The sequence below is a fragment of the Mesocricetus auratus genome, unplaced genomic scaffold (genome assembly GCF_017639785.1).
Source record: "Mesocricetus auratus isolate SY011 unplaced genomic scaffold, BCM_Maur_2.0 Super-Scaffold_100023, whole genome shotgun sequence".
Taxonomy (NCBI): Eukaryota; Metazoa; Chordata; class Mammalia; order Rodentia; family Cricetidae; genus Mesocricetus; species Mesocricetus auratus.
In genome coordinates this window covers 16,981,461-16,994,398 of record NW_024429204.1, presented here as the reverse complement: position 1 = coordinate 16,994,398, position 12,938 = coordinate 16,981,461, and the positions used below count along the sequence as shown (strand labels likewise).

General features: G+C 42.0%; 1 long non-coding RNA gene across 1 annotated transcript; it reads right to left on the bottom strand.

Annotated features, from left to right (window-relative positions):
* Positions 1-795: 795 nt before the first annotated feature.
* LOC121133721 lies at positions 796-12,243 on the bottom strand. Its single transcript, XR_005870692.1, has 3 exons — positions 11,948-12,243; positions 6,897-6,961; positions 796-1,293 (listed from the first exon to the last, which is right to left on the bottom strand). It is a non-coding gene; the product is annotated as an uncharacterized LOC121133721 (long non-coding RNA).
* Between the last annotated feature and the right edge of the window lie 695 nt (positions 12,244-12,938).

Here is a 12,938-nt window from a genome sequence, read left to right as displayed (position 1 = left end):
TGTTATACCATTCTTCTGAAGCAGGTGGGATAAGACACCCAACTCCACAAGAAACCAGAAGAGTTAAGGAGGGCCAATGGAGAGGCGAGTGGTAGATGGCTTCAGAAGAGCTTATTCACACAGACTTTTCATCTCATGTTACAGGAGAATTGTATGTTCTGTCAAAACTCTGAAAGGCCAAGTTCGCAGGCTTTGTTCACATGGAAACAAGCCTGGCCTCTACAATACCGTGCTGTGTCTCCATAACATCCTCGTGATATGCCTCCTGCAGTGAATATTTGTCTGTTTTTGCTATTAGTACAAGAATATCCTTCTCAAAATTAGAAAATTGCCACACCTTGAGATATGGCCTGCTGCCTGGTTATGGAGCTAAATAGTCTACTTACTCACTATCTATTAGCTTTGTGGTTGAATGTGCTGCATTGGATTCACTTGTTATATGTGTCTACTTGACAGTTTGGTGCAGACTTTAGTGAATGAACCTGAGGCTCATTCTGATTGGGTGGCCACTTGTGCCCTGCTGTGCACTTATCCAACACGACTGACTTCAGTGATCACTGTCACAGAGGCAGCTTCAGTATCTATGAAGCCAAATGCATGGGTCGAGCCCTATGGAGGCATCAGTGTCTCCACCAGAGGCTCAGGCTGACCCCAGATTTCTGGGTATGTCACTTCCCAGATTTACATTTCGATTCACTCAGTTACATCACATGCTTTAATAAAACAACTTGATGTTTATAGTAGACAGTGCTTCTCTCAGAGGAAAATAGGCATCCAATTGATACATCTCCCATCTTCTTTGACTTGCCTCCCACCTACCTCTTACCATCCATATTTACTCCAGGTAATCATATATATATATATATGGTTCTTGATTCTCAAATCCTTTGAGAACTAAAGAAATGCGTTTCTAAAACATGGCAGCAAGGACAGGCATGGTGGCACACACCTTTAATCCCAGCACTTGGGAAGCAGAGGCAGGCAGATTTCTGTGTGTTTGAGACCATCTCACTCTACAGAATGAGTTCTGGGATATCCAAGGCCTGTTACACAAAGAAACCCTGTCTCAAAACACAAGAAGGGGCAGCTTAGGTAACACGTATAAAAGGACATGCCTTCATCCAAATGTATTAATTACTTTTCTATTGCTGTGAAAAGACACCATGGCCAAGGCAACTTGTAGAAGAAAGGGTCCATTTGGGTATCATTCCAGGAGGGATAATAGTCCATGATGGTGGAGTAGACGTAGCAGGCAGCATAAAGTTGGAGCAGCAATTTAGAGGTCAACATCAACTGTAAATGGGAATCAGAGAGATGGGGCGTTATGACTGGGAGGTGGAGGATTAGCGAGGTGGTAGTTGGGAAGATCACTGAAAATAGCCCCTCCTTCAATGCCACGCCTCCTCAACCTATCCAATAGTGTCACCAACTGGAAACCAATTGTTCAGATGCCAGAGGCTGTGTGTGTGGGGTGACATCTCATTCAAACTGAGCAAATATGGAGAACGTAAGAGTAAACCATGGTTATTTATGGTCACAATAGCTGACAAATCTTTTCAACCTTGTAGTTAGCTTTCTTGCTGGACTATCTTTGGACTGCCAGAACACAAGTAATGACCTGTAGACTTTCTATTAATTATGAAAGCTTAATCTTAGCTTAGACTTTTGCCCAACTGTAACGAGCATTCTTCCTGCCAGCCTAGTCCCAGAGCCACGTCACTCCCAAATGAACACACAGGATGCTATATTAATTATGAAGCTGTTGGCTGTTTGCTTTGGTTTCTTAATGGCTAGCTCTGACTTAATTATTAACCCATAATTACTAATATATATTTTTATAAGGACTTATCTTTCTGAGGATGCTATCGTGACAAGCCCTCTCCTCCCAGGATCACATGGTGACTCTCCACTCTTGACTACATTTCTCAGAATCCTCCTTGACTCCAAGGCCCACCTATCAATCTTCCCTATTGGCCAACAGTGCTTTATTTATCAACCAATAGGACAAACATATACACAGAAAGATTTCCCCATCACACACCTAGCTCTAATCTCTTAATTAATCAATTTTTTAAAATCTACATTCTGCCATGTGGATTGGCTATCACTTCTTAGTACAGCACATTTGACGTGTTCCCAATCTGCTGGCAAAATCGCATGCGTTGAGTCCTCCTCCCAGTTTTTCTCTCTCTGGTAGTAAGTCCCAACTATTTTGCCCTGACTAACCTAACTATTGGGCATTTAACTCTTTACTAAACCAATCAGAAGGTGCCTTTGACAGAAACACATCCATGTATAAACAAATATTCCACAACATAACACATGATGCCAACAAACTATGCTGGCTAGCTTCAGCTTGACATAGGTTAGAGTCATCTGAGAGGAGGGAATCTCAATTGAGAAAATGCCTCCATCATATTGAGCTGCAGGCAAACCTGTAGAACATTTTCTTAATTAGTGGTGGATAGGGTGGGGGTTGCGGCACCCCATTGTGGGTGGGGTCATCCTGGGACTGACGTTTCTGAGGGCCTGAGCACAACCACTGGAGACCTGAGGACTGCGCACAGCCCCAAAGGGATTCAGCCCATCAAGAGACTGCCAGCTTCCAAGTTCCATTCTCCACTCACGGGACAGGCATGGTGAGGGTCCAGCCTACCCAGAGTTTGCTAAGGTCCCACTACTAGAACGGCCTCCATCCTCGAAAGAGGAAAGCTACCAGGGTATTGGACCTGCTCCCACCCACTGGAAAGGAACTGTGGGCACATACCCACCAGGGAAGGAAGAGACTCCTTCTGTACCAGCAGGAAGAAATGATGGGAAGGAGACAATACAAAAACACACCCACCAACAGAAAAACCAATATGACACCACCAGAGAGTAGAGAAACTACACCCGCAAGACCTGAAAAAGCAGATGAGAAAGACCTTAAAAACAACTTCATGAAAATGATAGAAGCCATCAAAGAATATATGAGAAAAGCCCTTAAATATATGGAAGAAAAAACAAACCAAAAATACAAGAAATGGAGGAAAAACAATCCAAAAAATGCAAGAGTTGCAAGAAATGGAGGAAAAAACATCCTAAAAATGCAAAAAAAAAAGAGCAAGAAATGGAAGAAAAGACAAACCAAAAACTTCAACAAATGCAAGAAAAAGAGGAAAAGACAAAGCAAAAATTACAAGACACAATTCAAAAAGTACAAGGGTTGAAGCTGAAGTAGAGACAATAAAAAATAGTCTGCAGGAATGCTGGAAATAGAAAAGCTGGACAAATGGTCAGTACTAGAGATACAAGCATAACCAACAGAATACAAGAGATGGAAGACAGAACATCAGGTGTTGAAGATACACTAGGAGAAATGGATTCATCGACCAAAGAAAATCTTAAGTCCAACAAATCCCTAACACAAAATATCCAGGAAATATGGGACACTGTGAAAATGCCAAACCTAAGAATAACAGGTATAGAAGAAGGTGAAGAAATGCACCTCAAAGGGGCAGAAAACATATTCAACAAAAAAATCAAGAAGAAAACTTCCTCAACTTAAAGAAAGACATGCCAATGAAAGTACAAGAAGCCTACAGAACACCAAATAGAGTGGATCACAAAAGGAAATCCCCTCGCCACATAATAGTTAAAACCCGAACATACAGAATAAAGAAAGAATATTAAAAGCAGCAAAGGAAAAAGGCCAAGTAACATACAAAGGCAAACCTATCAGAATCACACCTGACTTCTCCATGGAAACTCTGAAAGCCAGAAGGTCCTGGATAAGATATTCTATCAGCACTAAGAGACCACAGATGCCAGCCCAGACTGCAATACCCAGCAAAGCTTTCAATCACTGTAGATGGAGAAAACAAGATATTCCATGACAAAACCAGATTTAAACAACACATATCCACTAACCCAGCCCTACAGAAAGATATGGAAGGAAAACTCCAACCCAAGGGAGTTAACTACAACCATAAAACATAGGCAATATATAATCCCACCTTATCAATAGCCAAAAGAAAAGAGGTGGAAATCCACATATAATTCCACCAATGCCAACTATTCCAAGACAAACAAGAATGAGCAATCAATGGTCATTAATATCCCTCAATATTAATGGTATTAACTCACCCATAAAGAGACACAGGCTAACAGAATGGATTCGAAGAACCCATCCTTCTTCTGCATACAAGAAACACACCTCAGCCTCAAAGACAGACATTACCTCAGAGTTAAGGGTTGGGAAAAGATTTTCCAATCAAATGGACCTAAGAAACAAGCAGGGATAGCAATCCTAATATCTAACTTTCAAAGCAGTGCTATGAAGGAAGTTCACAGCACTAAATGCCCACATGAAAAAATTGGAGAATAGTTACACTAGAGAATTAACAGCACAACTGAAAGCTCTAGAACAAAAAGAAGCAAATTCACCCAAGAGGAATAGAAGCCAGGAAATAATCAAATTGGGGGCTGAAATCAATACAGCAGAGACTAGGAAACAATACAAAAAAATCAATGTAACGAAGAGTTGGTTCTTTGAGAAAATCAACAAGATAGACAAGCCTTAATCCAAACATACCAAAATACAGAGTGTGAACATGCAAATTAACAAAATCAGAAACTAAAAGGGGGACGCAACAATGGACACCAAGGAAATCCAGAGAATCATCAGGTCATACTTTGAAAACCTGTACTCCACATAATTTGAAAATCTAAAGGAAATGGACAATTTTTTGGATAGATATCACTTGCCAAAATCAAATCAAGAACAGATAAGCAATTTAAATAGGCCTATAACCCCTAAGGAAATAGAAGCAGTTATCAAAAGTCTCCCAACCAAAAAAAGCCAAGGGTCAGATGGCCTCAGTGCAGAATTGTACCAGAAATTCAAAGAACGGCTTATACCAGTTCTGAACCTGTTAGAAGAGAAAGTGGGAACCACCCTTGAACAAATTGGTACAGGAGACTGCTTCCTGAACATAACTCCAGTAGCACAGACACTAAGATGGACAATTAAAAAATGGGACCTCATGAAGCTGAAAAGCTTCTGTAAGACAAAAGGGCAGTCCACAGTATAGGAAAAGATATTCACTAACCCCACATATGACAGAAGGCTGATCCCCAAAATTTACAAAGAACTCAAGAAACAAGTCTCCAAAATACCAAAGGATCCAATAAAAAAATGGGGTACAGAACTAAATAGAGAATTCTCAGTAGAGGAGACTAAAATGGCTGAGAGACACTTTAGAAAGTGCTCAACATCCCTAGCTATCAGGGAAATTCAAATCAAAACAACTCTGAGATACCATGTTACTTCTGTCAGAATGGCTAAAATCAAAAACACCAATGACAGTTTATGCTGGAGAAGATCTGGAGAAAGGGGAACAATCCTACACTGCTGGTGGGCATGCCAATTTATACAGCCACTTTGGAAATCAGTATGGAGATTTCTCAGGAAAATGGGAATCAGTCTACCACAAGACCCAGCAATTCCACTCTTAGGCATTATCCAAAAGATACCCACTCATACAAGGATGTCTGTTCCACTGTGTTCACAGCAGCATTATTTGTAATAGCCAGAACCTGGAAGCAACCTAGATGCCCTTCAACCCAAGAGTGGATAGAGAAAATGTGGTACATCTACACAATGGAGTACTGTTCAGAGGAAAAAAAAAACCAATGTAATCTTAAAATTTGCAGGCAAATGGATGACACTAGCAGAAACCATCCTGAGTGAGGTAACCCAGTCACAAAAAAAGAAACATGGTATGTACTCACTCATTTATGGATTTTAGCTATGAATCAGGGGAGTGCCAGCATACAATCCCACTGCCAGAGAGTCTAGGAAACAGAACCTTCATCCGCAACTGATGAAAGCAGAGGCAGATACCCACAGACAAACACTGAACTGAACTCATGGAATACACTGTCAGAAAGAGAGAACTGATGGGCAAAGGAGTTAAGACCGGGCTGGTTTAATCCATAGAAACAGTTGATCTGAACAAGCGGGAGCTCTTGGACTCCAGATTGACGGCTGTGTGGAAAGCATGGGACTGACCCAGACCCCCTGAATATGGTGTCAGTGAGGAGGCCTAGGTAATCTATGGGGTCTTGGGTAGTATTTATCCCTGGTGTACAAATAGACTTTGAGTGCCCATGCCACAATATGGGAGGCTCTCTCAGCCTGGACTCTTGGGGAGGGTCTAGGCGCTGCCCTGGATGAAATGACAGACTCTGGAGATCCCCCCAAGGAGGGCCTCACCCTCCCTGGGGATCAGGGTAGAGATTGGGTGGGGGACTGGGGTTCCTGGTGGGGAGGGAGAGGGGAGCTGGGATTGACATATGAAACAAGATTGTTTCTAACTTAAAGAAAACAAAAAGGAGGCTGAAAAAGTCAGGGGAAGCAAGCCAGTAGGTCGCACCCCTCCCTGCATCGGCTTCTACCTCCTGGTTCCTACCCTGCTTGAGCTCTTGTCTTGACATCTTTTGATGATGGACTGTGATGTGGACATGTGAGCCAAATAAACCAAGACCAGCCATAGTGTTACCTCACAGCAGTGGTAACCCTGACTAGCACAATCTCTTCCATTCTCTATTGGGAGATATTGCAAACATTATCTCGTCTTATTTTAACAAATTCAGAGCATTTTGTATGACTGTGATTTTTAGGCTGTTTTAAATCTTGTACTGTTATAAAACGTCTAAAGCCAAATATCTTTGTTGATAAGATCTTTTTCCAAAGTCATGCTGTCAAGTAAAAGCCATAAAACTGCCTTGGCATACATAGGGACTTGCCTCCCAAAGGGCCTTTTGTGGGCTGTGTGCTTGGTCACATATAGGGTCACTTGTGTTAGTTTTTGTCGTGGGGGGTGGGGGGTAGGGAATGGGGAGGTATGACTTACTTGAGAGATTCAGCTCATCGTTTCAGAGATGAGTCTGTGGTTGTCTGGCTCCTTTGCTCTTCAGCCTGTGATGGGGTAAAAGTATCACATCAGATGGATGTGGTGGAGGGAAGCTGCTCACTTCAGGCAACCAGGAAGCAGTGAAAACATTTTCCAAATCCAGTACACATCATTATAAGGCATAGCCCCAAGTGAGTCACTCCAATTAAGAACTCACCAAGCTATCAATTTATTGATTAGCTCACAGGTCTCGTGATCAAATCACTTCTCAGAAGCTGGCCATTACATTGGGAACCAAGCCTTCAATAAATGAAGAAAAAAAGATAATACTTCAAAAATTACTAACTCTGTAGTTAAAATGATATTTTAAGTAGATAAAGAGGCAAGAGATATAAAACAACAAAAGTGTCTAACAAACAGATAAAAAATATTGAATCTTACTATTAATAAAAACTGGCTGAGGTCAGGCAGTAGTGGTGCACACTTTTAATCCCAGCATTCAGGAAACAAAGGCAGACAGAGCTCTGAGTTCAAGGCCAGCCTGGTCTACAGATCAAATTCTAGGACATCCAGGGTTACACAGAGAAAACCTATCTCAGAAAACAAACAGAAAAGGCAAGCAAACAGACAAAAAAAAACCCAAAAACATCGTTAAAAAACTGACCAGGAGTGGGTTGTGCATACCTTTAATCCCAGGATTCAGGAAGTAGAGACAGGTGAATCTCTAAAAGTTTGAGATCAGCCTAAATAGGGAAGTTCTAGGCTAGCAAGGGCTCACTGCAAAACCCTGTCTCAAAAATCAGACAAACTAAATATAAAATAACTAGTAATATGAATGAAAATTATATTGATATTTAAGATCCTTTGAAATAAGGAATTCTAGAACCACTTACTTTTCCTGCCTCTACCTGCCTGGGAGAGAAATGAACATATCTTTAGGTACTTACTTAATCAAGGGAGGTATGTGCTCAGGTCAAACCTCGCTGTATCACTGGCATTAGTCCCCCAACTCTCTGCTCTTTCTTCTCATGAAGTAACCATGTGTAGTGTGGATTTGCTTCTTAGCTTTGAATGTCTCACTGGACACAACATGCCCATTGTTGGGGAGACATGAGTTTTATGGCTACAGCTTTACTTTTCCATATTATATTTTCCTTTGTTGAAGAATGATGCCTCCCTCCACTTGTGTATGTCTACGAGAGTAGGTCAGAATTTATTTCCTTTGTTTTTCTAAAAGGCCTTCTATGCTCTCCTCTTTGCATTGGTGGTTTCTACCATGATTTCTTCTTGCTGCATATTCATTGGATTGTCATCTGACTAAGCATTCTTTCTCTTCTTAAAAATATAAAATTCTAAGTTTCTTCTCCTTCTTGGCTTGCTTCCTCCTTCCACCTCCTCTCATTTTTATTATTCTCTTATTATCGTTTTCATTCCTAGTCTTATTTCATTTCTAAGAGCTGAATCCAGGCTGTCACATATGTTAGATGAGCACTCCACCTTTAAACTTCTGAATGTTTAACCTTTTCCCTAACGTATATTAGCAGCCTCTAGTTCCTTTGAGAGACAGATTTTCCAGGTAACATTTAAATTCTTCTTTTTCCCTCTTTGATACAGGATCTCATGTATTTCAGGCTGGCTTCAAGTTTCCTATGTAGCAAAGGATAATCTTGAACTTCTGATCTTCCAGCCACCCTCTCCTGGGTGCTAGGGTAACGGGTATGTAGTACCACACACAGTTTATTTAGCATTTAGGACAGAACTCAGGACTTTGTGAAAACATTCTGCCAATGGCACTATATTCCAATGCAAGGTTTAATTATTAAAATAAGCTGCCAGTGCTTAAAAACGATAAGAGGAGGCTGAAATGATGCCTCAGTGGTTAAGCACACTGGTTGCTCTTCCAGAGGACCTGGGTTCCACTCCCGGCACCCACGTGGTGTTTCACAACCATCTACAACTCCAGTTCCAGGGGTTCTAGATCCTCTTCTGGTCTCGTTGGGCATTAGGCATTCCTGTGGTATACTCACATGTATGCAGACAAAACATCCATAGATATAAAATAAGTAAAATGGTTATAGTTCAGCTTCTCCCTTCAAGAAAAGCTTGAAAATCCTGGGATAATAGGTTCATATTCCTGGGAGTAGATGCACATTTGAAATGATTGCCTGCTTGCCTCCAGACTGTGTGTTTGTGTTGACTCCGGGCCCCAAACAGTCCATTTCCTTGTTTATATCCACTTGCAAAAGGAAATATAGGCTCACCCCCAACCCATCCACAATGCCTGGCTGTAAAATTTGCCCCTTCCTGCTTGCTAAATGTGTGTCCCTGATAAATTCCCATGACTTCAGGTGCCTTGATGTTCTTTCACAAAGCAGAGTTAAGAATGTAAAGAATGATGATCTTCTAAGACTGTTGTGAGAGTTGGATACTTCTATGAAATTATTTAGAGTGGTGCCTGCCTATATGTGTTCAATAAACTTAAGTGTTATTGTTAACCTTCTGGACTTTGTAACAGTTGAGTTTACAGCCATTGTAAAATCTGTAAACATGACTTGAGAATTCTCTGCTTTGTTTTTTTCCTTCCAGAAGACAGGGTCTCTCTGTGTAACAGCTCTGACTGGTCTTGAACTCAGAGATCCACCTGCCTCTGCCTCCCCAGTACTTTGATTAAAGGCATGTGCCATCAACGACCAATATTCTGCTTTCAAGACTGCCAATTTTTATTTGTTTATATTTTTGTGTGAGAACTGCCACATTTTTTTCTTATTGAAGAGCTCACCGAGGTTGCTCTCTCCTGGCCCAAACCCTCACACAGAGAGAGAGAGAGAGAGAGAGAGAGAGAGAGAGAGAGAGAGAGAGAGAGAGAGAGAGAGAGAGAGAGAGAGAGAGAGAGAGAGAGGAGAGAGAGACAGGCTGGGAGATCTCTGAGAAATGTATCCTTCACCAGCTCGCAACAGCTGCTCTTAGATTGAGAACTAAATTCAAAGACAGACTAATTTTTCTTTTCTTATCATTTTAAAGATAGTGTTACCCTCACAGAGGCTTACAGAGGCAGGTAGATCTCTGTGAGTTTGAGGCCAGTCTGGTCTACAGAGTGAGTTCCAGAACAGGCTCCAAAGCTACACAGAGAAACCCTGTCATGAAAAACAAAAACAAACAAACAAAACAAAACACCCCTCAAAAGGAGTGTTATCAGGACTGAAGACAAGCCAGACACAGTGTCTCATGCCTGTGATCTCAGCAATGTAGGTGCATCTCTGTGAGTTTGAGTCCACCCTGATCTTCATAGAAAGGTCTAGAACAGCCAGGGCTACATAGAAAAGCTCTGCCTAGAAAATAAAACTAACAAACCCACCCTCCACACAAAAACCTGAAGATGAACTCCCTCTCTTCTCCAGATTTCTTTTTTTTATCTTTCACTGTGAATTCTTTTATCCTCTCCATCTTCCTCTCTTTCTCTCCCTCCCAATAGGCAATGGAACTCGGTTCTCTACAGCAATTCCTTTGTAACCTGAAACAGGAGACTTGATCATTCACATCTTATCTCGAACCAGGAAACACGTTATGATTAGTTAGCAGGTTATCCACATTACGGAAAAAAAAAATACCATGCTCGAACTGTCCATAGCAGTTTTTCAAATTAAGCGCCCACTTCAAGAATGCACCCCTCCTGTAGTAAAGACGGTTCAGGGATGTGGAGGTGATTTGTTTCATATGATAATCTCTAGTATGAACAGCTCTAGATGAAAGAGAGCTTAAATGGATTGTGTCCTGGAGTTGAAAAGAATGCCATGTAACATGAAATCTTTCTCTGTCTCTGATTCTCTTTCTCTCTCTGTTTCCCCCTTCCTCCATCCTATCTGTCAGTTTTAATATGTTCGAGCTGGGAGAGAAAAGGCAAGGTAAATGGCCTTTCAGGAGGCTCAGACATGTGATTTTTTTTTGTCTGTATTTGCTGACCTAAATTCACTCCTGAGCTTGTGTCTATTCAACTTGCAAGAAATGATTAGACTTAGTTGGATCCTGAAATTTTCTTTTTTTTCTTTTTTTCTTTTTCTTTTTTTGTTTTTTACGAGACAGGGGTTCTCTGTATTGTTTTGGAGGCTGTCGGTCCAGCCTGGCCTCGAACTCACAGAGATCCGCCTGCCTCTGCCTCCCGAGTGCTGGGATTAAAGGTGTGCGCCACCACTGCCCGGCTAAGGATCCTGAAATTTTAATAGAAACAGAAAGCATTAATACTTCATCATGGGGATCCTTGTGATTTAATTTGGAATTTGTTTTAAAATGCTCCATGGTAGAGGAGGGAGAAACAGAGCATGCTCTAAAGGTGTCTCTTTTTGGAGGGTCTAAGAATGATTGACAGGCCTCTGACTGGTGGCCGGGGTGCAAGGCATACTGGCTTTTGGAGACTTGAAAGAGTCAGAGTTCCTACCTGGGTGGTATTTGGTAGATAGATTTTTTTGGGGAGGGAAGGGACAAAATGGAATAAAAATAAAAATATTGAATCCAGGTAAGCTGCTTCGAGCTGGCCACAAACCAAAGAGGAAGTGTACCCAGGTGGGCCGTCAGGAATCAGCAGTTTGCAGACACCCAAGGGCAAAGTAATATGAGGACTCAATCCTAAATCTGACTGGGCAGGCAGCCACCCACACAGAGTGCTGTAGGGAGGGAAAGGCAGGCGACAGCCGGGAAAGCAGAAACTGGGCAAGCTGCACGAGCGAGCACTGGCCCCGGTAACAAAAGACCCGGATAACAGACACCAAAGCCTGTTGATGACATATTTGAAAAGGCATGAGCAAAGAATCTGTGCTCAGATCCCTCCCGAACCAAGCATTGTGGCCCAAGACAACTTTCTTGTGGCTCATTGGCATAGAGGAAAGGGAGGCTCAATGTCTCTCTGTAGAATGGGGGGGGGAGGGGTTACCCATCTTCTTTTGTAAGAATCCAAATGCACATAATAACAGCAGCAGTACGTACCGCATGCCTAGGAGCAGGTGCCCTGTGCAGAACGGGTCCACCTTCTCCCTTTCAACCCCATCTTCCATACTTACTTGCAGTGGGAACAGGAGTCAGAAAGAATTGAAAACAGCTGAAGGACTCTGATTGGAGAAGGACTCATACTGATCGAGGTGCCAGGCATTTTCCCCGGGAGGTGGCATGTTTAACTTCTAGGTGCTTTTAGAAGCAGCGTCCTCATGGGAATTTCCTTCGAGACTGTTTACGGTCCATTTTGACCTAAATAATTTACTGTTTTGAAAATGTTTTCCAACTTTCCCTTGGCCTTATTTCATTGTTGGTGAATTGCTAATAGGAGAAGACACAGTTCAACAAGATGTGTATATTATATACGTGACTGATAGCCAGCGTAGAGGAAAGAGAGGCAAAACTGAAACTCTTTGCAAAATAAGTGCACGATTTCTGCTTAGATAATGTTATTTGGAGTGCCGTGATAACTTTCGCTTCACGGTTAATGTGTAACCTTCTCACTGCCTTGGGTTTCCTCCTCAGGGGATTTGGGTCTGTGAAGGCAGAGACGTAGAATGAATGAGAATAATAGCCAAGGCAGTGAGAGCTTTTAGTAGCTAATCTGAGTGTACTGTGCACCATTGGGTCACCTCTCTGTGAGGGACACCATCATTTAGAGGCAAGAAAGGAAATGTGTCTTTCAACGTAAACTTGGTCTAGAAAGTGACTCTACAACATCAACAATGAACAGCACAATGGTGCCGCTAAACAAAATCAGCTACTGCTCTGAGTCACAGAGTTGCTCTCATTTGTGTGTCTGGAGTTGAATAACTAATTGAATACACATTTTTTTTTATCCTAACCATAAAGAACCAAGCGCCAAAGAATCAGAAGCAATCCGTTTTACATGGCAGGAGTTGCATGCTGGGAAATGGCACAGCAGAGTGGCTCATGCTATCCCATGGTAGACTCACGCAAACAGAAGACTCTCAGGCTCTATCCAGATGTTGGCCATTCTTCTGTCATTGCCCCGTGGCTTCTCTCTTGACCATGTGCTAACTAAATTGCCCTTCTTAC